Source organism: Sceloporus occidentalis, unplaced genomic scaffold (genome assembly GCF_023333645.1).
Source record: "Sceloporus occidentalis isolate IW3139 unplaced genomic scaffold, rSceOcc1.0.p SCAF_5, whole genome shotgun sequence".
Taxonomy (NCBI): Eukaryota; Metazoa; Chordata; class Lepidosauria; order Squamata; family Phrynosomatidae; genus Sceloporus; species Sceloporus occidentalis.
The window spans coordinates 163,170,033-163,197,576 of record NW_028316985.1 but is presented as its reverse complement, the minus strand read 5'-3'; the positions used below and the strand labels follow the sequence as shown (position 1 = coordinate 163,197,576).

At 42.7% G+C, this 27,544-nt stretch overlaps 1 pseudogene across 1 annotated transcript in view; it reads right to left on the bottom strand.

The window, feature by feature from the left end:
• The window catches only part of LOC149313074 (dickkopf-related protein 2-like), a 93,496-nt pseudogene extending 66,989 nt beyond the window's left edge, over positions 1 to 26,507 (bottom strand). Inside the window, exons 1-3 of the transcript XR_016281465.1 lie at positions 26,432 to 26,507; positions 24,511 to 24,591; positions 16,495 to 16,769 (exon numbers count right to left, since the gene is read on the bottom strand). The product of XR_016281465.1 is annotated as a dickkopf-related protein 2-like (transcript). The remainder of the gene's footprint in view (positions 1 to 16,494; positions 16,770 to 24,510; positions 24,592 to 26,431) is intronic.
• Between the last annotated feature and the right edge of the window lie 1,037 nt (positions 26,508 to 27,544).

Sequence of the window (27,544 nt, the reverse complement as noted above, 5' to 3'; positions counted from 1 at the left end):
CTAAGAAGAATAGAATGGCACTATTACTTCCCTTGATCTACAGACTATATTTCTATTGATGCAGCCTAGAACCACATTGGCCTTTTTAGCTGCTGCATCACACTGTTGACTCATGTTCAACTTGTGATCTACAGGGACTCCTATTGTAGTGGGAATGACCTCCTAGATTCCTTTCACATATAGTCTTGTTAAACCTGGCGTCCCCCATCCTATATCCATGCATTTCATTTTTTCACCCTAAGTGTAGTACCTTACGTTTCTCCCTGTTGAAATTATTTTGTTAGTTTTGGCCCAGCTTTCTAAACTTTTAAGGTCATTTTGAATTTTAACCCTGTCCTCTGGGGTATTAGCTGCACTCTATTTTTTTATCCAAGTCATTGATAAAAATGTTAAATAGCACTGGGTTCAGAAAAGAACCCTGTGGCATCCCACTGGTCACTTCTCTCCAGGATGAAGCGGAGCTACTGCTGAGTACTCTTTGGGTTCAGCCAGTCAACCAATTACAAATCCACCTAACAGTTGCATTGACTAACCCACAATTTTACTAGCTTGTTTGCAAGAACATAGTGCGGGACCTTTTTGGGTTTTTTTTAAACTCTTCTTTTTAGCAAATGAGGTATTCAAATGTAATGATGGATAACAAGACCACCAAAGATGATCTCTTAACTATGAACAGGAAGCAAAAAAGGAAACAGCTACACTTTTAATCACCATGTTTAGAAAGAATCCCAATAGATTCTATCAACTCCTCAATATTAGTTTTCTTCCAAACAAGTTAAAGGACTTTTGGGGTTTTAATAGTTACACGGCAATAATCAGAAATTCAGATAGTAAATGTTTATCTAGCTTGCACATGCACACTATTAGGAAGGAGCCTACATGATCAGTTGAGGTTTCCATTCAGAGGAGAAAGAAAGAAAGACAGAAAGACAGACAGACAGACAGACAGAAAGACATTAAAATAGGCTGGCCAAAAACTAAAGAATTCAGAGCTCCTGTACCTTTAATATCTGTGTAGAGGCAGCTAACAACTTGCAGAACTTTTATAATCTAGGATTCAAAGATGTAGCTCTGTTATTCTGTAAAATCAGTATGTGAAAAGATCTTGTGACACCCTTAAGACTAACTGAAACTGGTGGCATGAGCTTTCATAGACTTAAGTCTACTTCCTCAGACGCATTCACCAAATGCATGTGAGGAGTTTTCTGCTGCTCCAGAGACTAGGACCCAGAGCAATGGATGCAAGCTGCAGGAAAAGAGATTCCACCTCAACATTAGGAGGAATTTCCTGACAGTAAGAGCTGTTCGACAGTGGAACAAACTCCCTCGAAGTGTAGTAGAGGTTCCCTCCTTGGAGGTCTTCAAACGGAGGCTGGATGGCCATCTGTCGGTGATGCTTTGATCTTGATTTCCTGCATGGCAGGGGGTTGGACTGGATGGCCCTTGCGGTCTCTTCCAACTCTGTGATTCTATGATTCTATGACTTGAGCCTATGAAAGCTCATGCTGCCAATTTCATTCTTTCAGTTAGTCTCAAAGCTGCTATAAGATCGAGTCACATATTTATAATCTAGGGTAACTAAAAAGCTTCATAAACAGAACACGACATGCAATCACCATTAAAATCACATTTCCACACACACACAAAACCATAAAAAAATGTCAAATAAAACATTTGACAAATAAATACATTTTCAACTGTCACTAGAATGACAACCGCATGAAGAACAACTGAGTCCTTACTGAAAAGAAGTTCCATTGTCAAAGTGCAATGACTGAGAAGGTCCTACTATGTCCCATATGATACAATGAGAAACAAAGCAAAAGATAAAGATCATTAATTGGGATCAGCAGCGTTCCTACCTTTGGTGTCACCCAGTATGTGAGGGCGCAGACCTAAGGGCACATTCACCCTTCTCTTTCATAGTAGTGGCAGCCTTCTCCTCAAGTGAAAGTGTTGCTAATGCAAAGCAGGGATGGGCACACTCACCCCTTCTCAACCCACAGTGGGAAGAAGGCCTGACTGGGTGTCAGCCATCTTCTGAGATATCACCCAGTGCAGGCTGAATCCCACCCCATGATGCCACTGCTTTGGACAGAATATTTACTTCAATGTGGGTGACCTTGATTTAGTCCTATATCCCATTGTTGTTGTTGTATACTTATTTATTTGTATCTCACTTCACTCCCAAAACCAGGAGACAAGGTGGCTTACAATTTAAAATAAAATTAAAACTAAAAGCATATAAAAAGTGAACATTAACATAGAATTAAACTATTCACCGAAATAAAACAAGCCCAACCTCAATTTATAAGAATATAATGCAATTAAAAAGATAAAAAGCTTTTTTAAAAGTCCATTTTAAAACAATACTGTACTGCACACCAGAGCCCAGTCTTTAAAAGCTCTGTTTTTTAAAAGCCTGTCGGAATAAAATGGGGTTTCCCTGCCAACAGAAAGACAGCAAGGAAGGGGCCATTCTGGCCTCACTTGGAAGGGAGTTCCAGATTCTAGAGGCAGCCACCAAGAAGGCCCTCTCTTGCTTTCCCACCAATCATGGTTGTGATGGTGATGGGTCTGTGAAAAGGGCCTCTCCTGATGACCCTGATAATCTCAGGCTCATACAGGGGGATACAGTCTGCCACATAGCCTATATCTGAGCCATATAGGGCTTTATAGGCTAAGCACTTTGAATTATGCATAAAAACAAATTGGCAGCCCGTGGAGTTGGTTTAACATGGGTGTAATAGGTTCTCTGTCCCTTGCCCCAGTTAATAACCTGGCTGCAACTCTTTCGATCAGCTGAAGTTTCTGAACACTCTTCAAGGCATCCCTATGTATAGCACATTACAGTCATCCAAATGAGATGGAATTAAGGCATGTAGCACCGTGGCCAGATCTGACATCTCAAGGAACAGGCATAGTTGGTACACAAGCTTTAAATGTGCAAAAGCACTCTTGGTCACCACAGAAACCTGGCCCCCAAGTTCAAATCTGAGTCCAGGAGTACAGCTAATTGTGAACCTACATCTTCAGAGAGAGTGTAACCTCTTCTAACACAGGCTGAATTCCTATTTCTTGATATGCCTTTCTAATAAGCAGAAGTATCTCTGTCTTGTCTGGATTAAGTTTCAATTTGTTCTCTCTTATCCAGTCCATTACCAATGAGGAGCAATGGTTTCAAACCAAGACAGCCTCCTTGGACTGGGGTGAAAAGGAGTAGTACCACTGGGTATCATCCCCATATTGATGGCACAAAACTCTGGATGACCTCCCCCAGCTGTTTCATGTATACATTAAATAGCATTTGGAACAAAAGAGAACCTTGAGGGATCCCACAGGCTGATAGCTAGAAGTCCCCCAGCACCACCTTCTGGGTTCAACCTTCCAGGAAGGAAAGGAGCCACTGCAAAACAGTGTCTCCAGTTCCCATCCTAATGAAGCAACCTATTGTCAGTGGTATCAAAAGTGATTGAAAAGTCCAGCAGAACCAACAAGAACACATTCTTTCTGTCCAACAGCTAGGCCTGAAACCAGATTGACATGGATCTAGATAATTCATGTCATCCAGAAACCTCTGGAGCTGTGAGGCTACCACATATTCTAATACCTTACAAAAATGTAAAATGTGCAAACATGCTACATTGGACACTGGCTGACAATTATCCATTATAGAGGAATTCCAAGGTTGTTATTTTTTTTCAACAGTCTCCACAACTGCCTCCTTTAAGCAAGTTGGAACTCTATCTTGTTGTAAAGAGGCACTGACCAGCTTAGCCAGTCCTCTCCTAGCCTGTTTAATAAGCCAGGAAGGTCAAGGGTCTAATACAGGGGTAGGCAACCTGCGGCCCATGGGCCGGATGCGGCCCGGCGAGGCCTTGGGACCGGCCCCAGTCCGATCCTGCCGCCGATTGCCGCCAGGGCCTTTGGCGTCTCGCACGAGGGGCATGGTGGGGTAATTTGTCTATAGAAGCCTCAGAAACATGCATTTATCTTAACATTTTTTAAAAAATCAGCAAATTTTTTCGCGTTTCCTCCATTTTTTATTTTAAAAGTGCCCTCCATTTGAAAATGTTGTCCTACATTTGTCCTGGTTTATTTATTTATTTAATTTTTTTAAAATTTATTTAATTATTTATTTTTTGGCTTCGGCCCCCCAGTTGTCTGAGGGACAGCAACCCGGCCCCCGGCTCAAAAGGGTTGCCTACCCCTGGTCTAATACATATGTGATGGCTCTCATCTCTCTGAGGATCCTGCCCACATCTTCAGCCTGTCCAAACTGAAAAGAATCCAATAACACTGGACAAGCAGGAGCCAAGGTTACATCCACTGGAACTGTATCAACTACAGCATCCAAGTCAGCATGGCTCTGAGCAATTTTATAAGTACCATAGACTTGCCAGGCAGCAAACTAGAGAACTTTTAACTCCATACAGGTTCCACATCTACTGGATCTCCCACCTAGTCCTTCCATGGTTGTTCAAATCATCATTCCATTTCTTCCTTACTGGCTGTGGATGCTGCTGCTATTACTGCTTCTCATCATACTACTACTACTTTTGTATATGGTGTAATACAGTTACATAAGTGGCATAAACAGGTTTCTACTTTCAAGGAGATTGCCAATACCGTAAAACATATATTGTGAAAACAACAGAGGGAGATAATGAAAGGCAAAGGTCAGTAGATCCAAGCACTAGAGCACTTCAAAATTTATCAGTACACTAAACAAAATCAGTTACTACTAATAAAAAGATAGACAACTAGAGTCAATAAAATAAACGGCAAGGGTTCCGATCAAGGAAGTCAGTTTCGTGTTGTCCAGTCTAGGGAATGTATGAAGAGAAGGAGTATGGAAGGTATTTTAAGTATAGGGGAGGGGGAGGGGGGAGGGAAGGGGATGATAGAGATGAATGTTATTGGTTTATGTTATATGTTATATGTTATATGTTACATGTTATGTATGTGTACTTTATTTGTAATAAAAATTAAAAAAAAAATTATCAGTACACTAAAGTGTATGACTAGCAAGAGAAGAAGGAGCAGCAACTGTGGAAGGGGTGTTTATGGGACACCTCAAGTTGCTCCTGGCTTGAGGTAAAAACAGAGCTGGCCCTACCATTGAACAAAGTGAGTCACTCACCTGAGGCATCAGATGCTGTAGGTTCAGAGGGGCACTAAGGAGTTGGAAGATACAACTCTGTCCTTGACACCCTCCTAAGTTTGTTTCCTGCCTTGGAAGATAGGGTTCTTGCCAGCACTGAATTAATATTCAATTGCCTATACAGCTGGTTTCTGGAAACAGCATTGGTGGCAGGCTTGCAATCTCAGGCAGCAAAATGTCTTGTATATCCCACAGGTCAAGCCATTGACCTCAGTGAGCCCTACAGCCAAAATATTTAGTTTGGGTATCACTGAAGTAATTCTAAATGGAGACTGTGAAATAAGACTCCCACTGAACATCTTATTGTTTCCCAATGACCAATGTCTTTTGATTTATGTAGCCCGTAAACTGAACACGTTAACATATTTCTCTCAAATATATCAGAACAGACTGAGGTGAGTGAGGGACCCAAAGAAAGAGCGAGAAATCTACTCAGTTGTTCTGCACTCCTGTAAGTAGCCATGCTTAATCGGGAACTGTGGCAAGTGGTGACATGTCAGTGGGCCAGTGATTTTAGTTTTATCGCAAACTTTAAATGTGTTATCCAAGGTGCTAAGCCTGCTTGGGGGATAAAGTCTGATTCTTTGGATAACTCCATTAAAGTTGGGATAAAAATCCAGAATAAACTCAACATTCACTGACATGGAAACCACCATTAACTGCCATAGACTCTGAGGAAACCTCATGAGTCAGTGGAGGCAAGTCTGAAATATGTCTTTCTCATCCAGCTGTTTTGTTTTATTTATTTATTGCACTAATATCCCACCTTTCTTTCAAAATAGTGTCCAAGGTGACTTCTAACAGTATTTTTTTTAAAAAGTGAAAACTAAAATATTGGTTACAAAAGTTAAAAGAGAATTAAATAACAATATTATTTTTTAAAAAAACATGATTAAACCAATTAAAAACACTCCTGCATAGAGAGCCAGTAGTTTTGAATGTTGGATTATGACTCTGGAGACCAGGGTTTGATTCCTGCTTGGACATGAAACCCACTGGGTAACCTTGGGTAGGTCACACTTCTCAGCCTCGGGGAAAGGCAATGGCAAACCTCCTCTGAACAAATCTTGCCGAGAAAACCCCATGATAGGGTTACCCGAAGTTCGCCATAAGCAAGAAATGACTTGAAGGCACACAACAACAACAACAACAACAACACCCTGACACTCAGATGGAAAAATATCCCTGTTCAGATCCTGAACATAATACATGAGGGTAAATAGTACATATGGGATGGAGCGCACATGCTAGCTCTACCCATAATGCTTTTGCAGCTGCCTTCTTGCCAGACTCCCAGTCTTTTCACATTCAGTACAAATATCTGAAATTAGATTCTAAGCAAGTTCAGTTCAACAAGTTTTGCTCTTCTGTGTTCCGGGTAAACACCTGAAGGGTCTGCAACGTGTTAGTGACATACAAGAGTGGCTATTTCGACATTGCACAATGGCCATGTTCAGCTAATGGCAAGACAAGCTGAGTTGCTCATCTAGAACCACTGTGACTGTAGATACATAAAATGGTATATCATACAATGCAAATGCTCAGTGGGGCCTATTCCTGAACAACTATTCCATAATGTTGCTATTCTGTATGGAGTTTCTGTAGCACTAGCCTGATGTTAACTCAGCTAGCATATATTTACATTATGCTGTGGCAATGTAGGATTGCAGCAATGTCTTCTAAAACTGTGAAAAGTTGGTTTTTGGAACACAGCTCCAAGAGTCGCCAAGGCACCAGGATCAATTCTGAATGAGAGTTATAGGAAATGTTTAGTTCACTATGAAGCGATATAGAAATGTTAAGTATTGTACTAAAGTGGTATTCGAGAGAGAGAGAGAGAGAGAGAGAGCGAGAGAGAGAGAGAGAGCACACCCAGGAGCTTTTAATACGTTTATATTCTGCTCATCCAACGAGTAGACTGTTGAGCTGAAACCAATGGGAAGAGGAAGATTATACCATTTCACCCTCACAACAAGCCTAAGAGATATGTCTTCGCCCAAGACCACCAGGAGAGTTTTAGGGTGACCATTTACAGATAGCTAAAAAAGAAAGAAGTACTTCACCAAAAGAGAAGATGTGGATTTGTATTACTGTACATTTGTACTGTACTCACTATCAATATGTGCCGATGGAAAAATAGATACACTAATTTAGACAGAAATGTTGGCTGGCATCCTGTTAGTCAGTTAAGATAGCACAATCTAGCCTTATGACCAGATAACTGTTTCCTATTCATATTTACTGTAATGGTACCATTGCCACAGTTGTAAATGCCCTCCAAACCCATCTTAAAGGCTAGTCAGCTATTCCAAATGACAGAGTTCAGCTATACTCGCAGGCAGGGCATTGCAGGATGACATGATCAGTCCCCTCCCACCAAGGTATGATGATGCAAGGAGTGGAAGCGGGGGCCCCTTCAGGGTTCTGTTGCAACTCTGTTGCAATATCATGCAACATACTGGGGGAGTCACATCATCCTTAAGGCCCCCACTTGCCAGCACTTCAGGGCTCCATCACTTGGGATTGCTTGTAAGTTGTGCTTCCAGAGTCAGATCAAAAGATGCAGAATCTCAGTAACAATGTATTAATAATAGGAGAGAATAATGTGACTAGATGAAATGAACAACTCCCTAGTGGCAGCTGGTGGTTCCAGCATCAGTGGGATGTGAATCTGCCACTAGTCTTTATATTAATTTAGTCCAGGCTTTAGTCCCTTGAAGTTTAGGGTGCCACAATTTGAATAGTTCCTTTAAAATCTATATGAAAGTGCAGCAGATTCATCATCCCACTGACACTGAAGCCACCAGTGTCCACTGCTATTTGTTATGATTTGGTGAGTTGTTTCAAGACCTCTGCTTTACTTTATGATTCTTTGTCTTTAAACAAAACTTGGACTGAAACCAAGGTTGTCTCCAAAGACAGGGTTATTCCTTCAATTAGAGAACTCTCTGATATAAAGTAAGACACATGAGCCACCTTAAAGTATATGGTAATCAAAGGATTGCATATATTAGGGAACGTCTTAGAACCTCACCACTCTTCCATTCCAAATTTGGTTTTTCTTTTCAGTTGAGATGCTTATTCCCAAGTGATGGTCTGCGAAGAGCAGGTGCCTATGTACTCCATGGTTTCAGTTCCATCCCCAGCAAGAAATATTTTACCAGATCCTATATTAATGAAACACTTGATATTCTTAGATGGGAATATGGGAACACTGTGCAAAAAACTTTTGTTTTAGGGGGCAAAATGAAATGCTGTGAAATATTCTATTGCTCCTTCCTTGCCTTATATTCTTTTTTTTAATTGTATACATTTGGCAGGGCTGTCTGTTTTATTTTTATTATTATTTTTGAACCATGTTTAATGATGCCATAATATAAATACCAGGAGTATCCTTCTCATTACCTAGACTGCAAGTTGATCTCCCTTCAATTAAAGTTCATGATCTTGTACCCAAATAATTAAACTTTATAGACACCCAGAAAATAAATTATCATTTTGAAAGGGCAAGTATGAATTTAAAATTTATGACAGCTCTGAATGGTAGATGATAGGACTAATGAGAATCCAAGAAGGTAAAGAAGTCTGCTTCTTATTTTGATGAACAGTATATATAGGCCTAGTCCTTTAAAAATCTATTTTAGCTCTGTATGTAAATTTCTGCCTCCAGCAAGACTTGATGCAATAAAAGGTTCTGACTCACTGTAAGAAATCTGACAAAGTCTAGGAACCTTATGAGGCATGCCTATGGTGTCTCTACACTGGAATGGGTTTAGTTAAAACACTATCCAACTCCCATGGGTCAGTCCTATTTAATGTTAGGTGCACCTAATTCTTTATTTAAAAAAACCCAGCCCTACCATTAGGCAAGAGAAGAAAACTGTTTCCAGTAGCTTGCAATAGCCACACAACCATTCCTACACAGTCCTTGAGCTATATCTTCTCTGCCGTAGGACAGTGGTCATCCCCACTCCTGGTATCTCCTAGGGTGCCCTGATGGCACAGTGGTTAAATGTCAGTACAAACTCAAAAGGTTGTGAGTTTGATCCCAGGACTCCAGGGTTTACTCAGTCTTGCATCCTTCCGTAGGTCACTAAAATGAGTATGCAGCTTGTTTGAGGCAATTAGATTACACACTGTAAAGCTCTTAGAGACTACTGAGTTCTGTATGAAGTGGCATAGAAATGTAAATGCTATTGCTAGTGCTTTGTTAGGGCGGTAGCAGCCAAAAGGGTACACTCAGCCCTCTCTTTTGCTGCAGCATGGCAGAGGTCTTCTCATGAGGAAGCCTCCACTACTGTACCAAGCCAGGAGGGCCTGACCAGATGTCCCCCCTTATTGATGCCACTGCACAAAGCCTATCCTGTACCGCTACCTTACTGACTTTATCTACAGTGGCGTATACTATCCTGTGACCAGCTGTCAAAATTTTTTTCCAGCTAGTTGTCAAGTTTGCTTTTGAAGATCAAAGTGGGGCAGGGGTGTCCTGTCATTTTTCTCAGGCAGCAAAATTTCTTGTCTCTATACAGTTAGGCTGTCTCTTTCCAGGCATTAACCTTTTTGCATTTTTATAGTTATACATTTCCTTGTTCCAGGTTTGTGGGATACAGAATTTTCTTTTAGAGAGAGAGAGAGAGAGAGAGCTCAGAGAGAGAGGATCAACAGATAGAGATACAGATGTGCTCTCCTTAGCATGTATCTTTGAACTCACACATAAGCCAATATATTTTATGTAGTATGCATGGAAAAAAATGGAAGGACACTGGGACACAGTTGTGAAGTGGCCAAGTTTTACAGCTGCTAAAAGACAATTGCAAACAGCATTTAAAAGGTGAAGGAGTTCACAGGTGCAGCAGCATGAATATACTATTTAAGAAAAGAAAAAGTTCCTGGTCATGGGTAGGATAGGATGGGACATTAGAAAGGAAATGGAGAAGTACAAGATTTTTACCCAGAATCTAGGCCAGTTACATGTCTTTTTAAAAAATCAGGCACTTTTCCCAAAAAAGAGAGCTATAATTGTTGTTGTTGTTGATGATGTTAGGCTGAATTGCACATTTTATTGTAGGTGCACACTTAGGATTTTAAAGTGAAGATCTAAAAATGTAATATATGAATATGATAAAGAAGTATTTGAAAATGCCTGAATAATACAGATATACTTGCCACAGAGTTGGTATCAGCTATAGTTCCCTGTCAAGAATATGCACAGTGAGAAACTTGTTGTACAGGGTGTGAAATGGACCACACACATACATGAAACAGCAACGCAACCTGTTGTAGATAATAGAATGCACAGTAAATTGTGACCCATCCTTATGTGAATTATCAGTAGCAGATCACATTCTAAAAATTGCCAAACACACCCAAAATTTACTAATGAAGTGTTAGGAAGGCAAATTAAGGAAGGCAAATTATCAGCTTAAACCAATGCACATTGTACACTGATCTTTCATGCAGACTGATGTATTTTAATGCATAGACCAGAATCACTCCGAACGCACTCAGTTAATCGACAATGGCATCACTTTTTGCAACTTTCTAATAGCAAACAAAGCTTTGCTATTTGTTTTGTGCATTTGGGCTCTAATTTCTCCTCAAAAGTGATTCTGTTTCAGTCTAAAGAGGGAAACGTTTTAAAAGCTGTAATTATATGAAATGAAATACTGTAAAGAAAAGCAAAAAGGGTGTGGGAAAACAGGGAGAAAGGGGGAAAATAGATCTTGTTATCTTAATAAGAAATATTTGCATTCCTCAGAACAATGAGGAACAAGTTAAAGAGGACTACTAATCTAATCAAGGTTTATTTAAATCATTGTTATTATGCTAATTATCCAGGGTGTATGAAACCACTGAGAGCCAGTATAGTGTTATCCTGGGACTCTGGGAGACCAGGATTTGAATCCCCGCTAAGCCATAGGAGTTTGTCAGACAATGGAAATTGTAAGTATAATTCAATGGCAATCCGAATGCAATCATGGGGTTTAACGTTATTGCGTGATAGACTACCACAAGCAATTTTGGGCAATGGGAAGTCAGTCCGAATGCAATCATGGGGTTTCACATTATTGCGTGATAGACTACCACACACAATTTCAGGCAATGGCAAGCTATTTTCGGGCAATGGGAAGTCAGTTCGAATGCAATTCGAATTCACATAAATTCACTGAACTAGCTAATTCACATGAATGCGTTCTGGCCCAACTTTCTTTTCATTCGAAATTAAGAGAAATTCCTCCTGTGTGATAAACTCCACAGAAGCACACTGGCTGACTTTGGGTAAGTCATACTTTGGCTGCCTCAGAGAATGGCAAAGGCAAGCCCCCTCTGAACGATTATTGCTTCTTCCCAATAAACAATGGGAGGGCCATCTTAGGGTCACTGTAAATCAGAAATGACTTGAGAGCACATGACATCAACAAAACTGTTCTGAAAGGCAGCAGATCAGCAGCTCTGGAACTATGAAATGTCATTGAACCATTCACAAAAGTGTGCATTCTGGAGAAGTGCAGTCAAAATCATTTTTGTTGTGAAGAAGCTTGGCAGAAGTTATGCCTGAAAGTACTTGTGCAGTAATTCAGTCCTGATGTCAGTGGAACTTGATTTTCAAGTATGTGGCCCAGGTAAATGAAGGACACATATTTACTGGGGGGGGGGGGGGGGGGAGACTCCAAAACAATTGTGTACTATATCACTTGTCTATCTTTACGCTATATATAATATATGGCGAGCCAGTGTGGCATAGTGGTTTGAACCTTGGACTAAGACTCTGGAGACTAGGGTTTGAATCCCAGCTCAGCTATGTAAACTCAAATCACATTCTCTCAACCTCAGAAGATGGCAGTGACAAACCCCTCTGAACAAATCTTTCCAAGAAAACCCCATGAAAGGGTTGACACAAGTTAGAAGTGACTTGAAGGCACACAACAACATATATCATATATAAAACCCCCCTTCCCTCTCTGTATACTTCATAAATATATAATAAAGCATTGTTAAGTATCAGTTTGTACATTTAAAGAAATGAATGGCAAAATTGTGTCTATACAGCAGATTTTAAACTAAATCAGCCTTTCCTGATCTGGTGTTCTCCAGATGTGTTGGAGAATAGTTCCCATAATCTGCAACTGGTGTGTGCTTATTGGGTGATGATTATGGGAACACATCTGAAATGTGTCAGGTTGAAAATGGGTAGTCTAAATTATCCCCACAACCCACTGCTATATATAAACTAAAATATATGAACAAAGAAAAATAAATGCCAAGGGCACTCCAACTGTTGACATATAAAAATTATAATGTTGATTGTAGCAGCTATGATAACTGCCACTGCTACTGGATATCTGACATCCAAATTATATAGGCAGTATACAGAATATATAAACCAACCAATCCTGACCTGGTGTCCTTCATGTATATTGGATTACAATATAGTCCAATATAATCCCTAGAGCACTTCATGCCCAGGTGCCTTGCAATTTATAGTAGAGAATCAAGAGTTAAGGATGAGAGAAAATTAAAACATGAGTATGAGTTATTGGCACTTAATAACAGGAAGTTAAGTAGTAGCGAAGATAGTAAGTTACAGTGAAGATGAAACTTCATGGAAGGCTTTGCTAAAAAGTAATCCTTGAAGAACATGAAAGAACCTCTTGAATAATTGGATCTTGGGTTGTAGAGTTGAAAAAGACCTCTGTCTGAGATTCCTGAAACCTTCCAAAAGTCAGAGAGGTCTATACTGAGACGGATGGACTGACAGACACAATATAATACAGCTTTCTCTATTCCCAAGTCATTTGCCGTATATAGAGCATGTCATTCCAACCACATGAGGCAGCATGGTGTAAGGCATGGAGATGGGAGAACAAGACCAAGAGAGGGGATAGTTTGTCAAGGATGGAATACAAAAACTGTCCCCTTAATTTTATTGTGTGTGATGGTGGGTGTTAACCTTTGTGGAAACTGCCAGGAGAAGGAAAATATAACACAAATTATTAGAACAATATGCCCTATGGGTCAGACATGAAAATATTTTCCTTGTCATGTCTTTTCCTACCCTAGCCACCAGCAAAGCAGAATCACGGAAGAACAAATAATCTCAAATGGGTGATAACAGTTTCATTGATTTGAAATCAGGTAGTCGCAGAATTTCTCTTAATTCCATCATTGCTATCATCACCACCATCTCCATCATCTTCTCCCAAACGTAATGAATAAAACCAGAATACTCATTATTCTCACCCCCAACTACAATTGCAACACACACAGAGAGAAAGATATTACTGTCCCCCATATCCACTCAGTATCAGATTCAAATCTAAGACTTCTAAAAAATTTGTACTTCAAGATCTTGCCATAGCACTTCCATTCTCAGTCAGAGCTGAACACTGAAAGACTGGGATGTCACAGGTTTCTGTTTATGAGGTTAAAATATGCCTCCCATACTATGCCAAAAGCCAAAAAGATACCCTTTTGGGAGAGAGGATTCCAAAGCCTCCAAACTCATATGTACGTTTTGCTTTTCCAAATACTATGTTATTGCTCTATGAAAGTGTGTGCTTCAGAACTGTTAGATAGATATTATTATAAAGTTCTTCTTTTGTTTTATTGTTTTATTTTGGAGGTCCAATCATTTAATCGGTAACCTGAATGACTTTGCAAGTTGTTGGTCACTTTTGAAAGAGATCCCTTGGAGATAAGGAGGAAGTGCACCCAATGTTCTTTCGGTGTTGACTGAATGTTGGTATTTCAGTTACAACACTCCTGTCTGCCTGGTTGTTGTTCCTATCAGAGTGCTGGATCTCAGCAGCCTCAGGGTTTCTGAGTGTATGACAATCCTGGAACAACAGGACTGAAACAACATGCAGGCATCTGACTAACATCTCCAATTGTTCTTTTCCCCTCCTGTTTGGCTTTGTTCACACCTGAAACTTGTATTTGCTGTGTTTGCATATGTTTGGTAACCTTGCCTGCTGCCCCTTTTGGATACCTACACTGTATTTCCAAATGGTAGAATTCAAAGATATAGCCGTGTTAGTCTGTAGAATCAGTGCGTAGAGAGATCTTGTAGCACCTTTGAGGCTCACTGGAAGAAAGAAAGACCAATGTCTTTCTTTCAGTTAGGAGTCTCAAAGGTGCTACAAGATCTCTCCACTGTATTTCCAAATGCTCAGCTGGTTCTTTAAGTTACTATAATGCTAGAAATGTGGAAAGTGAGGAAAAAAATTGTGGGAGGGCAGAATTCTTAATCAGGATAGCAGTGTAACTGCACTCTGTGCAAGTTACATTCATCTTGTATCAAGAAAAGGGAAGGAAATCAGACAGTCTGAAGGTGAACGAACCTCCTGCAACAAGTCTGTTTTATGCTTCCAGTGAATGCTGTTCACCTTTTCCTGGCTCCTGTCTTGGGTGGCCATAGCAGACCTAAGGACAGGGAAGGGTAACTGATGGAGGAGCCGATAAGTAGGGTGAGAGACTCTCCCATTTGCTTGTCAAGAAAATGTTCCCCTTGTCTCCTCTCCTCCCTTCTGGTTCCTCTGGATTTGATCTGGAACACAGCATTTCTTTGGAGACATCAGAGGCTTGGGTTCCTCACCTTCCATTCAGCATCTCACTCTCTGCGATGCTACAAATCTGGGTGCTGCAGAAAAACTGGGGGGCAGCAGAATCTTTATTTGGAGGAGCACGGCCCTCATTTGCCCCACAGCTAACCCCAGTAGTGCTGGGAAAGGGAAGTTAACCCACCATTTTCCTAATCATCTAGATGGGGTAAACGGGGAAGACGGAAATGTATTGTGCCCTGTATTGTGCCCTTCTTCCTTCTCCCAACAACAGCTTTGGTTCACATCCTTTTGATTCAAGCCTCCAAAGCTTCATCAAAGAGGACGATGGAAGTTTCTATTAAAGTCACGCTCTTTCAGCCTCAGAGAAAGCAAAGGCAACCCCCTTCTGAACAAATCTTGCCAAGAAAACCCCTAAGATAGCTTCATCCTTAAGTCTGAAATGACATGAAGTCACACAACAAAGACAATATTGCAGGAAGAATTCCCTTGCCCAGGCTCTCTGTCCAGCTCCAGATTTTCCTTGTTCTCCAAAGCTCCCCTTGAGTTGCAGACATTTGGGGAAGGGAAGAGGGAATCGCACATGTTCAGACATTAAACCCCTGGTCAACAACTTTTCTTTAAAAGTGGAAACCCACTGAGGGTAAGGAATGGAAAGTGGTGGCCAGATTCTCTTGGCTGTTTCCTACAAATCCAGTCGCAACAAGGCAGAAGAGAGCTGAATCTGGTTGCTGGGGTCTCCCATTGCCATTCTTAACCCACGACTGGAATGACTGTTCTATTAATCGGAAACACATTGAGAGCTCGATTCTAATAGGCGCTTGGAAATCATTACCACTGATTTCAGTTAAGTCTGCTTCAGAGCACAGGCTTCATGGGAACTAAGCCCTAGCTATGATCTCCCCAGGAGATTTTTTAATTTACTTGGGGCATTCCTTCTGAATTTTTACACATTCTCTTCATACTAGATTGACTTCATCCCTAAGGGACAAAACAGTCAGGTGTTCAAAATGATGGCCAGAGCGCTACGTACCACTTGTTTCCAACCACAGTGTAAAAATGCCAGCAGAGATCCTGTACCAAATTCTGGGCAGGTTTTGTACAGACAGATCTGAGCATCTTTTCTCCTTCCCTGATCCAGAGCCATCCCTTGAATATAACAGTTGCCTTTGAGGAGGTCAGGATGGTTCAGACTGAGGCAGTATAGCCCTAAGTGCTGAAAACAAAAGGCGAAAACATGGAGCTCATCTTGATCCCTTGAGAGGCAATTCTTGAGTCCCCCAAAAGAGATGGGATTATGGTGAGTTTCCTGAAGGATCTGTCTGCTGTTATAGAAGCCGCAAGGAAGGGAGGTAGCAAGGAGGGTGGAAAGAAGGATGGAAAGGAAAGACAGATCCACACTGCTGTAATAATCCGTTCTGACACCACTTTAACTGCCATGGCTCAGTTTGCTGTAGCATCAGAGCTCTCACACAGATATGAAGGCTAAATATCTCAAAAACTACTAATCCCGGATCTCCAAAGATCTGAAATGGTCTCAACTGCATTATTCCTGCAAAGCAGATGAAACCTTGGATTAGGGAATACAAAGCTTTTCAGAAGATCTGTCCGGGTCCCTCTCTCTAGGGCTGCATCTGGATGGAGAAATAACCCGGTTTGGCACTGCTTGGACTGCCCTGGCTCAAGGCTATGGCATTCTGGGAGTTAAAGCGGTGCCAAGCCGGGTTCTGTCTCCCGTCTGGAGGAGAAAGAGAGCCGCTGCTGGCTTACCTCGCCTTGCCGGTGGTAGTGCTTGAGCCCCTTCCCCGCGGGGCCGAAGAGCTTGCCCTTCTTGCCGCCGCCGCCGCCGCCTGCTGCTGCTGCTGGGGCTGCTGCTCCGGGGCCCAGGCCTTGCGGGAAGGGGCTGGAGCGGTTGGCGGGCGGCGTGGGCCCCTCCTGGGCCTCCAGGAGGCTGCTGCTGCCCTTGATGGAGTTGACTTTGGGCCCCTCCATCGGGGAGCTGCCCTCGGCCACCAGCAGCGCCGCCAGGAAGAGCAGCGGGCGGCGGCAGGAGAAGCAGGAGAGCAGCAGCGCCAGGGGGCTCCGGCGGCGCCGCATGGTCGCCTCCCGCCAGCGCCTGCCTGCGGGGCAGCAGCCAGGGACCCGGAGCTCTCCCCGGAGGCCCCGCACCAGGATCCGGCAAGTGGCTGGTGGAGAGGGAGGAGGAGGAGGAAGCTGCCTCGGCTACATCGACGGAAGAAGAGCAGCAGCAGGAGGAAGGGGCCTCCCCAGCCCCCGGGGCTTCAGACGGCAAGGCAGGCAGGAGGGCCGCCTCCACCCCAGACCCAGCTCCCGCAAGGCTTCAGCGGGACAGAGAGAGACCGCCCCAGCAAGACGCCCTCGCTCTCCTCTCTCTCGCTCTCTCTGGCTGTCGACTAAACAGGGACAGGGATCGCTCCCTCCTCCTCCGCCTCTCACTCCTCCTCCTCCTTTTTCTTCCTTCTCCTCTTCTTCTCTTCCTCCTTCTCCTGTTCCTTCTCCTCCTCCTCTTCTTCCTCCTCTTCCTTCTCCTCCTCTTCTTCCTCTTCTTCCTTCTCCTTCACTTAGCTGCTCCCGGGCATCCCGAGGTGAAGCAATGCAGAGAGAGAGAGAGAGAGACCCAGCGAGAGAGGACGGCAGAAGAGCTGGGTCTCCAAAGGGCTGCTCCTCCTCCTCTGGCTCGGCGTCCGCCCCGTCCAGCCTGCAGCTCCTCCGCTCCCTCTGCCCCGATGGATTATATATAGAGCCTCTCCTCCTCCTCCCCCCCCCTTTTGTACCGGAGACGCTGGAGTCGCCTTTCCCTCCGCCCCCGGAGCCTGGGAGCGACAAGGAGGGGAGCTGGATCAGACCCCCCCCCAGCCCTCCTCCGCCCCACCGACCCCCTCCTCTCCCTCCTGGGCCAAGAGCACTCCCTCCGGGGACGGGTGCAGGCCCTCCTCCCCATCTCGGAGGGGATATATGCGCTCTGCCCATGCACAGAGGCACCCAGTCTTCCAAATGTGTGTGTGTAGATAGATAGATAGATAGATAGATAGATAGATAGATAGATATGCAGAGAGGCACACAGTCTTCCAGAGATAGCTAGCCAGCTAGATAGATAGATAGATGGAAGAGTGTGTGCCTCTGTCCATGGACCCTAGGTCGCCGCCTTCTCAACCCTTTCTGGGTCGGCTTTCCTTTTCTTTCTTTCCCCCAGAGAGGAGATGGCCCTTGTGGGGCGTGGAGGCACCAAAGTGAGCAGCCGCCGAGGAGGAGGAGGAGGACAAGGCCCTGCAAAATGTCGGAGGTTGGAGGACACGAGCAAAGAAACGCTGGAAACACTCCCAGAAATGGATGCTTCTTCAGCCGTGCTCAGAAGGGAGGGCATCTTGGAATGCCTTCCGGACGGAAGGCTGAAATGTATCCTTGGGGGCTGAAATGTAGGACGTTTCCCGGGAAAGGAGGACGCCTGGTCAGCCTGGGAGGCACCACAGGGGTTCCCTCAAGGGATATACAGTGACAGCTGCCAATTGAAAGGGAATTAGGGCCCTTCACTACACACACACACACACACACACACACACAGGGGCCATGATTCCACTTTAGCTGCCATAGCAATGCATGGGATTGCTAGTTGTTTTTTTGTTCTCTTGTCCTAAGTAGAGATTTCTCATCATCTCAGGGTCACCATAAGTGAGAAATGCCTTGAAAGCACATCACAACTGTTTGGAATTCTCAGCCAGAGAGCTCTAGTGCCTCACCTAACTTCAAACTCCAGAACTCCATAGGATGCAGCTATGGGAGATCAAGTGGAATCATACTGCTACAATTGTGTAGTGTGAATGGGCCTGTAGAAATGATGCATTGATATACAGAAAGGATGCTGTTGTGTGTGTGTGGTTTTTTTTTTAATATATTGAGATTGGAAGGAACTTGCTTTGAAGCCTCTGGTGTTTACTTCAAAGTTGCCCTGCAGTGTTGGGGATGGCTGGAAAGGAGTCTGACTGACAGGAAAAAAATACTGAAGGAAAGGAAAATGTATTGTTTTTTTAAGCAGGGGAGCAGATTTTACAGCTTTGTTGAAAAACGTAAGACATTTGGGAAGAAAGGGCCCTTGGTTCTCAGATCAGAGACACTTTCTCATATGGTGTTTGCACCTGGGTCATCCAGGCATCTGGAAACTGTACCCAAAATTGGGGTGGGAATGAAAGGTACATGGATAATGTGGTGGCAAAATTTGGAGTGCAAGGACTCTGCATTGCATTGTGTACAGAAGGGGAGGGCAGACTTCAGGCTTGTGGGATCTACTCTTTTTTTGTTTTTGTTTTTACTAGAACCCTGACATTCTTCATTGGGCACTGGTGTAAAATATGTTCATAAAACATATCTCCACTGCTGTGTTGTTGTGTGCCTTCAAGTTCAAAGACACTTCCTCATATGGTTGTTGTTTCTGATTTATGACAAACCTAAGGCAAACTTATGGTAACCCAAGTATTCCTTATTTTCACCTACAGAAATATGGGGAAATGTAACTCCCCTCTCCCCTGCGCAATTGGAAATGACACTTCTTGCTCATCTGAGAACTTCATCTGCATGTAGCTTATTCTGCTTCATGTGAAGCCAGGCTTTCTAAGACCTCCATCAAAGAAGTACCAATATTACACTACAGTATACTATAGGGATAGGTATTCTGGTCCTATCCAGATGTTTTGGACTACAACTTCCAGGATGTCACTAGCCTTTCACCAGGATTTGTGGTAACTGTAGTCCAAAAAAATCTGGACTGTGCCAGGTTGTCATTGCTCATCTGCTGTAATAATCCATTGGGTGCAACTGGTAGCAACATTACTTTTTTATGACAGTGGCTTTCCAGAAATTTATGCACTTATCAAATAAGGTCAATAGCAACAGGCATACTTTCATCTCCCCCCCCCCAAAAAAAAAAAAAAAAAACACAGGCTTCTCTAATGACTGGCATCCTGTTAGTGACATATTCAAGAGCAAGTCTCCAGAGTCAAGAGCCCTTATCAGATGAGTCTGGAACTGGGGGTCTTCAGCACTGGGCGGTTCGAATTCACGTTATTTCGCACAATACCATCATACCAGCATTCGAATGGCCCAATCCGAACTCACGTGAATGCGCGAGATGCCGAACTGAATGCGTACTGGCTCCTCTTTTTGGAGCGTGTTGGCCAGTGCGCTGATAAGGGGATTGGCAATATCCTGGATTGGGGCTCTGTTCGATCTCAGTGCGAATGGCTCTGGTGTGACTACCCAATCCTGAATTCCATCGCAAGACCCCCAGATTCCAATTTTAACTTCCGGTGGGTCTTTCCTCTTGCCGGTTCCAGGGAAGCGGGGGGGGGGGGGGCGGTTCCAGCGGCCTCCTCCTCCTCCTCCCGGCTTGGGAGCCAGCATAAGCTGCATCCCAAGAAGGGAAGAGGCGCGGGGGGCCGCTGGAATCGTGGTTCCGGCAGCCTCCTCCTCCTCCTCCCGGCTTGGGAGCCAGCATAGGCTGCATCCCAAGAAGGGAAGAGGCGCGGGGGCCGCTGGAACGGCGGCGATCGCCGCGATTCTAGCGGCCCCGCGCCTGTTCCCTTCTTGGGATGCAGCTTATGCTGGCTCCCAAGCCGGGAGGAGGAGGAGGAAAAAAGCATCCCCATTTACTTAGATGGCCATCCAGCCTCTTTGACAGCCGCTGGAACTGGTCCTCCCCCCCCAGAATACATATTCACACACTCACACACACACACGTACAACCGGGCATTGCTAATTTGTTGCAAGGGAAGGTCATGGTAACGTTAAAACCAAGCAGGAATGTAGAGAGGAAACAGAGAGGAATGTAGAGAGGGCACGTTGTATCGCGATTGTTAATGTGCATGAGCTGGCTCTCCAGCTGTTTACCGGGCTGTCATGACGTGACCTCCCCTTTCACCCCGGAAGCGTTTAAGGTCGCAACCCATGCAGGGCACCACTGAGCATGTGCGAGGGGGCCGATACGAATCGGCCAATCCTCATGTTGAGCACCGGTGTGACAAAACATTCTGCACTGAATGCACTTCGCGCGAATGCGTATTGGCCAATTTGAATCATGCCAATTCGGAGGGGCTCCCAGGTATGATGGTATTGTGCGAAATAACGTGAATTCGAACCGCCCAGTGCTGAAGACCCCCAGTTCCAGACTCATCTGATAAGGGCTTTAGTCCAATGCTCAAACCACTATGCCATGCTCACCCAATATACTTTTTCGTATACACTAAAAAAAGAGGAAAAAAACCCTGACAACTCATCTTCCTCCTGTGGCTGCCCCACATGTACCCACATGTAGTGACTGATGGAGAGAGGGGAAGAGCTGAGAAGCATCTGGCTATGAAAGTATAGTCAGATGCATAATTATGAAAGCATCTTCTCAGACTTTTCAGGGGTTCTCTGGAGGTCTTGGAACATGGTGTTGCCATTGTGCATTTGGCTGTAGACATATAGACAGCTGCTTCACAGCCATCCTCCACTCTCCACTAACCATTAAATGGCCATAGAGGATGGCTTCAGGAGGAAGGTATGTCCTGCAAGGCTGCGAAATCCATCTATCTTTCTGTTCAGGTAGGCCTTATAATGAAATCATTTTGATAAGGTTGTTGTATAAATATGAGTCCTGCCAGGAAAAGGGATGTCTCATAGTTTTGCCATGGCAGAACTTGCAATAGGTCTCCCAATGCAGCACCTTAGCTGAATGTCAGACGTTAACTTAGGACGGGCCTGAAAACAATCTCCAGAATATCATGCAGCCTACATAGACCAGTGATGGTTGATGTCATTCATGTCAGTGGTACAGTGAATTAGTCCAAACTCTAAAGGAGCTATTCAGGGTGCAAAATCTTTTGGGGGATAGGATTCAGCACCCTGGAAAGCTCCTGTAAAACCCAGGGCAGATTTTCCACCACACTGACATGGAACCCACCAGCTACCTCCAGTTCGTAGGAGACAAGCTGATGACAGCTGTTACTTAACTTGCACCATTTAAACTGGTACTCAAACTAATATACAAATAACTATGATTTAAAGATAATATTATAAATAATAATGAAACAGTCATTAAATAAGAAGGAGCCAGCAAGGTATAGTAGCTTGAGTATTGGATTATGATTCTGAGATCAGGGTTTGATTCTCAGCTTGGCCATGAAACCCACTGAGTGACTTTGGGCAAGTCACACTTTCTCAGCCTCAAGGGAAAGCAATGGCAATCCTCCTCTGAACAAATCTTGCCAAGAAAAACCCATAATAGATTCGCATTAAATGGGAAATGACTTGAAGGCACACAACACACACACACACACACACACACACACAGATTTTTATACTACTTGAGCTTGTTGAAATTTACACACACTGCATTTGTTTTTCATTGGCAGTTATCAGAACTGGAGAATAGCAGCCAATTTTGATGTATATGTTAAGAAGTATATTGGGTGAGCATGGCGTAGCGGTTTGAGAATTGGACTATAACTCTGGAGACCAAAGTTTGAATCTTGGCTCAGCCATAGAAACCCACTGGGTGACCTTGGGCAAGTCACACACTATCAGCCTTAGAGGAAAGCAAAGGCAAATCCCCTCTGAAAAAATCGTGTCAAGAAAAACTTGTGATAGGTTCACCTTATGGTCACCATAAGTCAGAAACTGCTTGAAGGCACACAATAACAGCAGGTATATTAATTTATTTTACCTAATCTGGTCTCAGTGAAACCATGAGATGTAATTATTAGATCTTTTTGTAACTGGGAATTAAATTTGCAGCAGAATAGAATGCCTGAGCTGCAAGACTGCGAAAGTCAAGGATACCTCAAAGGCAGAGAATATATTATGTTAATCTGACTTTACAAAAGCAAATACATAAAGACAGGGAAGAACAAATGTTCATTGCTTGACTTGGGGGCAGAAAGCCTTTCTTTTACCCAAAGCAATCAACCAAACTGGTTTTCTTAAAAGGCCAGAGAAGCAAATGAGTTTTAGAATTCTGTATGCTGTCCAATGTAATAAACAATTTTGGGAATGAAAGCACGGGAGAAAATGAAATCAAGTGGCCTGGTAATTTTTATTTTTTTAAAAAACACAACAACCTTATATTTTACTTTTCTTCTAATGAGCTTAAAATGGTATGTGGAAAGCTTTATCTCCTTGAGAACTCTGTGAGGTAGGTCAGACTGAGAGACATGACCTGCATGGCTTAGTAGGAATGAAAGGATGAATCCCTTAAATTCCAGTAAAGTACATTACTGGATAGCCTAAAAAACAAAAAACAAAACAAAACAAAAACAAAACATCTTTGTGACTTCTCAAAACACAGTATTTTTGTTGGAAGATTCCAGATAAGACTAGTAGAGTTTACAGCAATCATAACTGAAATTGGATCATTTGACTTCAGATAGACAAAGGTGTGACATAAACATGTGCAAATCATACTACTCATTCAAGGTGAATTATTTGCCATAGCATGATAAGAGACATTCTGCTGTCAGCAGCAGAAATGGGGTTGTTATACCATTACAGTTTCATACTGTGCATTGCCCATTGCACTTATGTACTGTAGGTACAGTATCCATCGCTGACAGATGTTGTGCAATGTTGCTGTTTGCATGGTATTGCATACTGTTGGCATAGTTTATTTCTGCATCTGGATATTTTTGCTACAGTGATGTTGGACTGGAAACCAGCGTTGAGTAGATGGGCCGATATTTTACCCATAGCACCTGGCTCAAGCTGCACTGGATCCCAAAGTGCCCCCCCCCCACCACAAAAAACAACAACCATGATATAAAACCCACGGGTGATTGGATATGCACATGTCATATTGACGTTCATTATGGAAGTTGCCTTGTGAGGCCTGTCAATCAACAAATACAGAAAACCACAATGCCTTGGGGGTCTCCAGAAGTGGTAAAACCTTGGCTGAGATCCTGTATTGGAAGATATATCACACATGCATGTCATGTGCTTCTCACCCAACCTCCCAACCCCCTGAATCTTTACTCTGCTGCATCTACTCAACACAGCCATTTCCTGATTGAGGGAGATTGATGGGAGTATTGATGAAGCAACCAGTTGTTTTCCCATAGGTGGACACACAGAAAAAGGCATACTTCAGGATCTCCCAGAGGTCATCCCCAGGTCTCTGAGAATAATGCCATTGCTACCTCTCCAGCTATAGGAATATAACTGGATGCTTCTCTGCCACTCCATCTACTCTCCAGCAGATAGGAAATGGTCATATGGGGGACAGCTGCAGCAGAGAAAATAGAGGGATGCTTTTTGGGTTACGAGAATTTTGGTCATTGTGTGGTCAGTACAGAATTCTGACCTCAATGGTTGTAAAAGTGGGCTACAATAGCGAATATTGAATTTGCACCATCCTAATTCACTAACAAGATGCCAGCCCAGATCTTTTTTGAAAAAAAGTGGCTTGGTGCTTGGAAAACTGGATGTTTGGAGGCATGGGGAGCTGTAAAAACATGGCTTTGGGGGCTATCTGAAGTTCGTGCCCATACTTTGCCCATATCTCAAATAGGCCCTGTGACAGGCCTTCTTTTAAGCTGTGTGGTTTATCAATTGTATGATCAAAACACATTTTTAGTGAGTTTTCTAGGTCCAAAGCAGTCCTTTGGGGCATAGGGAATTCCCTTATCTTACATGGCACAGTTGTTTATTCAAATTTTTCAGTGTGCTTTTAATAGACAGGGAAATATGGCTGATTTTAAGGGAAGGAAACTCCATGTGCCTTTAGGATTCATGATCTTAAATTGATTTTGGACCAGCTGAGTCAAACTACTTTCACAATAAGCCTCTTATGTTGGCCAGTTTCACTATTATTACATATTACTGTGGGTGAAACCGTATACTGTTATACAGTATCATCACAGGGGACCCCCTGACCAAGATCCTGCATTGGGAGATATATATGTATACAAGGCATTACTAAATGGGTGAGGGGGATGCGGACCATACCCATTTTGGGCAGAAATGGCATGTGGCATTTGTCTGTGCACCTTTAAAACACTGAAGTTTGTATGTCTTTTTTGTTATTTATATATGGAATAAATAAAATGAAAAAAGAAAGAAAGAAAAAAGCACTGAAGAGAAGGTGTGTGTGGGGCAGGGCTCAGTTGGAAGAGAAAGTAAGGGTCCCAAGTTTTTTTTCCAGTGACATCTTATCAAATTTTCACTTTAATCACATGAAACAATGTAAATCCATTTATGCTGTGCATATGATATTGTAATTTAACGGTATAATTTTAATTTGTTGTGTATGTCACAACTATTGCCACTACATTCAGTGATGTACAGGAATTACGATTTATGAGTAACATTCATACATAAATATTGCTAAGTGTTCTGTATGGTATGGAAGAAGGTCAATGAGAGGGTGACAGCATAAGTTACCACACTGGGTGATGCTAACCCTAGTGATGCCATTGTACATATATGTATATGTATGTGTCCTGATGCTATTTTCAAAAACATACCCTTTGGGCAGTGCAGCCACCGTCCAACATGAACATTTCTGTGTTGCTAGAAAATAGGGGAATGAGTAGGGCCATGTCCAACTCTTTTCCTGTCACAGCACATCTAGGTACAGGAAAAGAGCTGGATGCATCTTCACTCATCCCCTCCTCTCTGAGAACAGTGAAATGGCCATGTTGGGAGGGAGAACTACAGAGCTTAAGAGGTAGCTTTGAAGGGACCTTTGCCTATTGCGTGGTCAGAAAAGACCCGACCTTCCCAACAACTGTAAAAGTCAATAGCAATGATTCATGTAATTCATGAACAGGTTGCTAGCACTTGCTTGTATATATGAAACATGTGAAATCTGCCAGTGATAGGGCAAGTTATGATCAGAGATGTGTGAATCTCACAAGTCTGTTTCCACGAAATTCCTTATTTTCCCACCTTTCTATTTGGTTTCTGCTGCTTCCTTGCATTATATTTATTTATTTATGTATTTATTTAGTGAATAATTTATTTTATTTCCTTTCTTTGTTTTTGCCAGACAGTACTTATTTTTTTTTAAACTGAATTTTTGTATGCATGCTTGATATGTATGTATGTATGCTTTGTTTGCAGGCATCCACCCACTGACTTAAAGCAATTTTGTGTACATTTTTGAAACACAAGCATTTTTCTATATGCACTTTTCTATTATAAACACTTCATCAAGCATGTTTTTCAAAATCCTGGAATGTGTGTGTTTCTGAACTTGAAGTGACTCTAGTGTTCACTTCCAGGTGGTTCATATTTGAGAAATCTCAAAAAATATCTGATGTAGTGAATTCGTTACACATCCTTAGTCATGATGCATAAGGTTTGTGCAAGGAAAGTGAGCATCACGTGTTTATCCAAACAACAAATTGTCTGAATTTGTACTTCAGTAGCTAAGCAGCAGGACCTAAATACCCCAAAGGCACCAAACCTCATCTGATCTGGGAAGCTAAGCAGGGTCAGCTCTGGTTAGTACTTGAATGAGAGGCATGCCAATGAATACCAGGTGCTGTAGGCTGTATTTCAGGGGAAGAAACTGGCAAAACCACCTTTGACTATTCCTTACCTAACAAACTCTATTAAATTCATAAGTTGACAGGTGATTTGAATGCACATACCTAAGCAGCCATGTAGAAACAGTGAGAATAACTGACTAATGATAGGTAACAGAGGTAATTCTAACTGTGGTCTGCTACAGTAGATCTCTTCTCCTCACTGCTCAATCTTTCCATCTTCACTGTTGTGAGGTTTGCATGCATCTGGTCAGGATCTGCTGCTAAAGTTTTCAGCTGTTTCTGCTAGAAAGTAATAATATCTGTATTTGTTCTGATCTAATCTCTCTGCACTGCTGGGAATATGGAACGCCATCTTTCCTTCAAATATACTTGGAAAGCAATACTTTGCAAAGTATTTTTTTAACAGATGCTCTGGTGTTATTCTGTGGAATTCACCCTCTAGGTCAGGAAATCCTATTCTGGAAAAGGAATGTTAAGGCTCCAGGACTCTAGTTAAACCACTTGATCCATTGTATAATTAAGATTCGGTTGCAAAAGGAAGTAAGTGCAGAAAGAAGTCACCATCTGATAGATGGAAAACACCCTTTCCAAATTCTCCACCACGTAAAAAGTTCAGCAGATTTCTCCTTGATGGGCTAGATTTCCGCTTACAAGGAATTGCTATCCCCCCTTTCTTTTTAGATGAGGAAACATTTATAAATAGTTTCCCCAAAATATCCATCAATAGTTAGTGTTCTGGGCAGGAGGAGAGTGATATTGTTTTGGGCCAAGAAGACCTTTGTGTAAATCCCTAAGCATCTATCTCATGTTTTTGCATGTATATGCAGTGGGCCCTTGGTATCTGCTTGGATTTGGTTCCAGGAACCTCAGTGGATAGCAAAATCCATGGATACTCAAATAGAATGGCGGAGTATAAAGATGTCCCTCATATAAAATGGCAATATCAAGGTTTGTTTTTTGAAATTTATATTTTTGAGCATTTTCAAGCTGCGGATGCTTGAATCCATGGATAAAGAATCCATGGATATGGAGGGCTGACTGTATTATGCTCTGTTACTATTCAGAATGGGGAACATTCTGCTTTTTCTTTATATAACAACTTCTAAAAAATCATCAACATCTTCATAAATTTCATGGGACAAATTTCAGCTTAAAACAGTTCAAATACAGAGGAAAGTGCAGTTTGAGGGGGAATTAAAGTGGATCACGTGCTGCTCCATACTCCTGAAATTGTCTCCTGAACACTCTCAGACTGCTTTTAAATTTCAAGTAAAATGTTG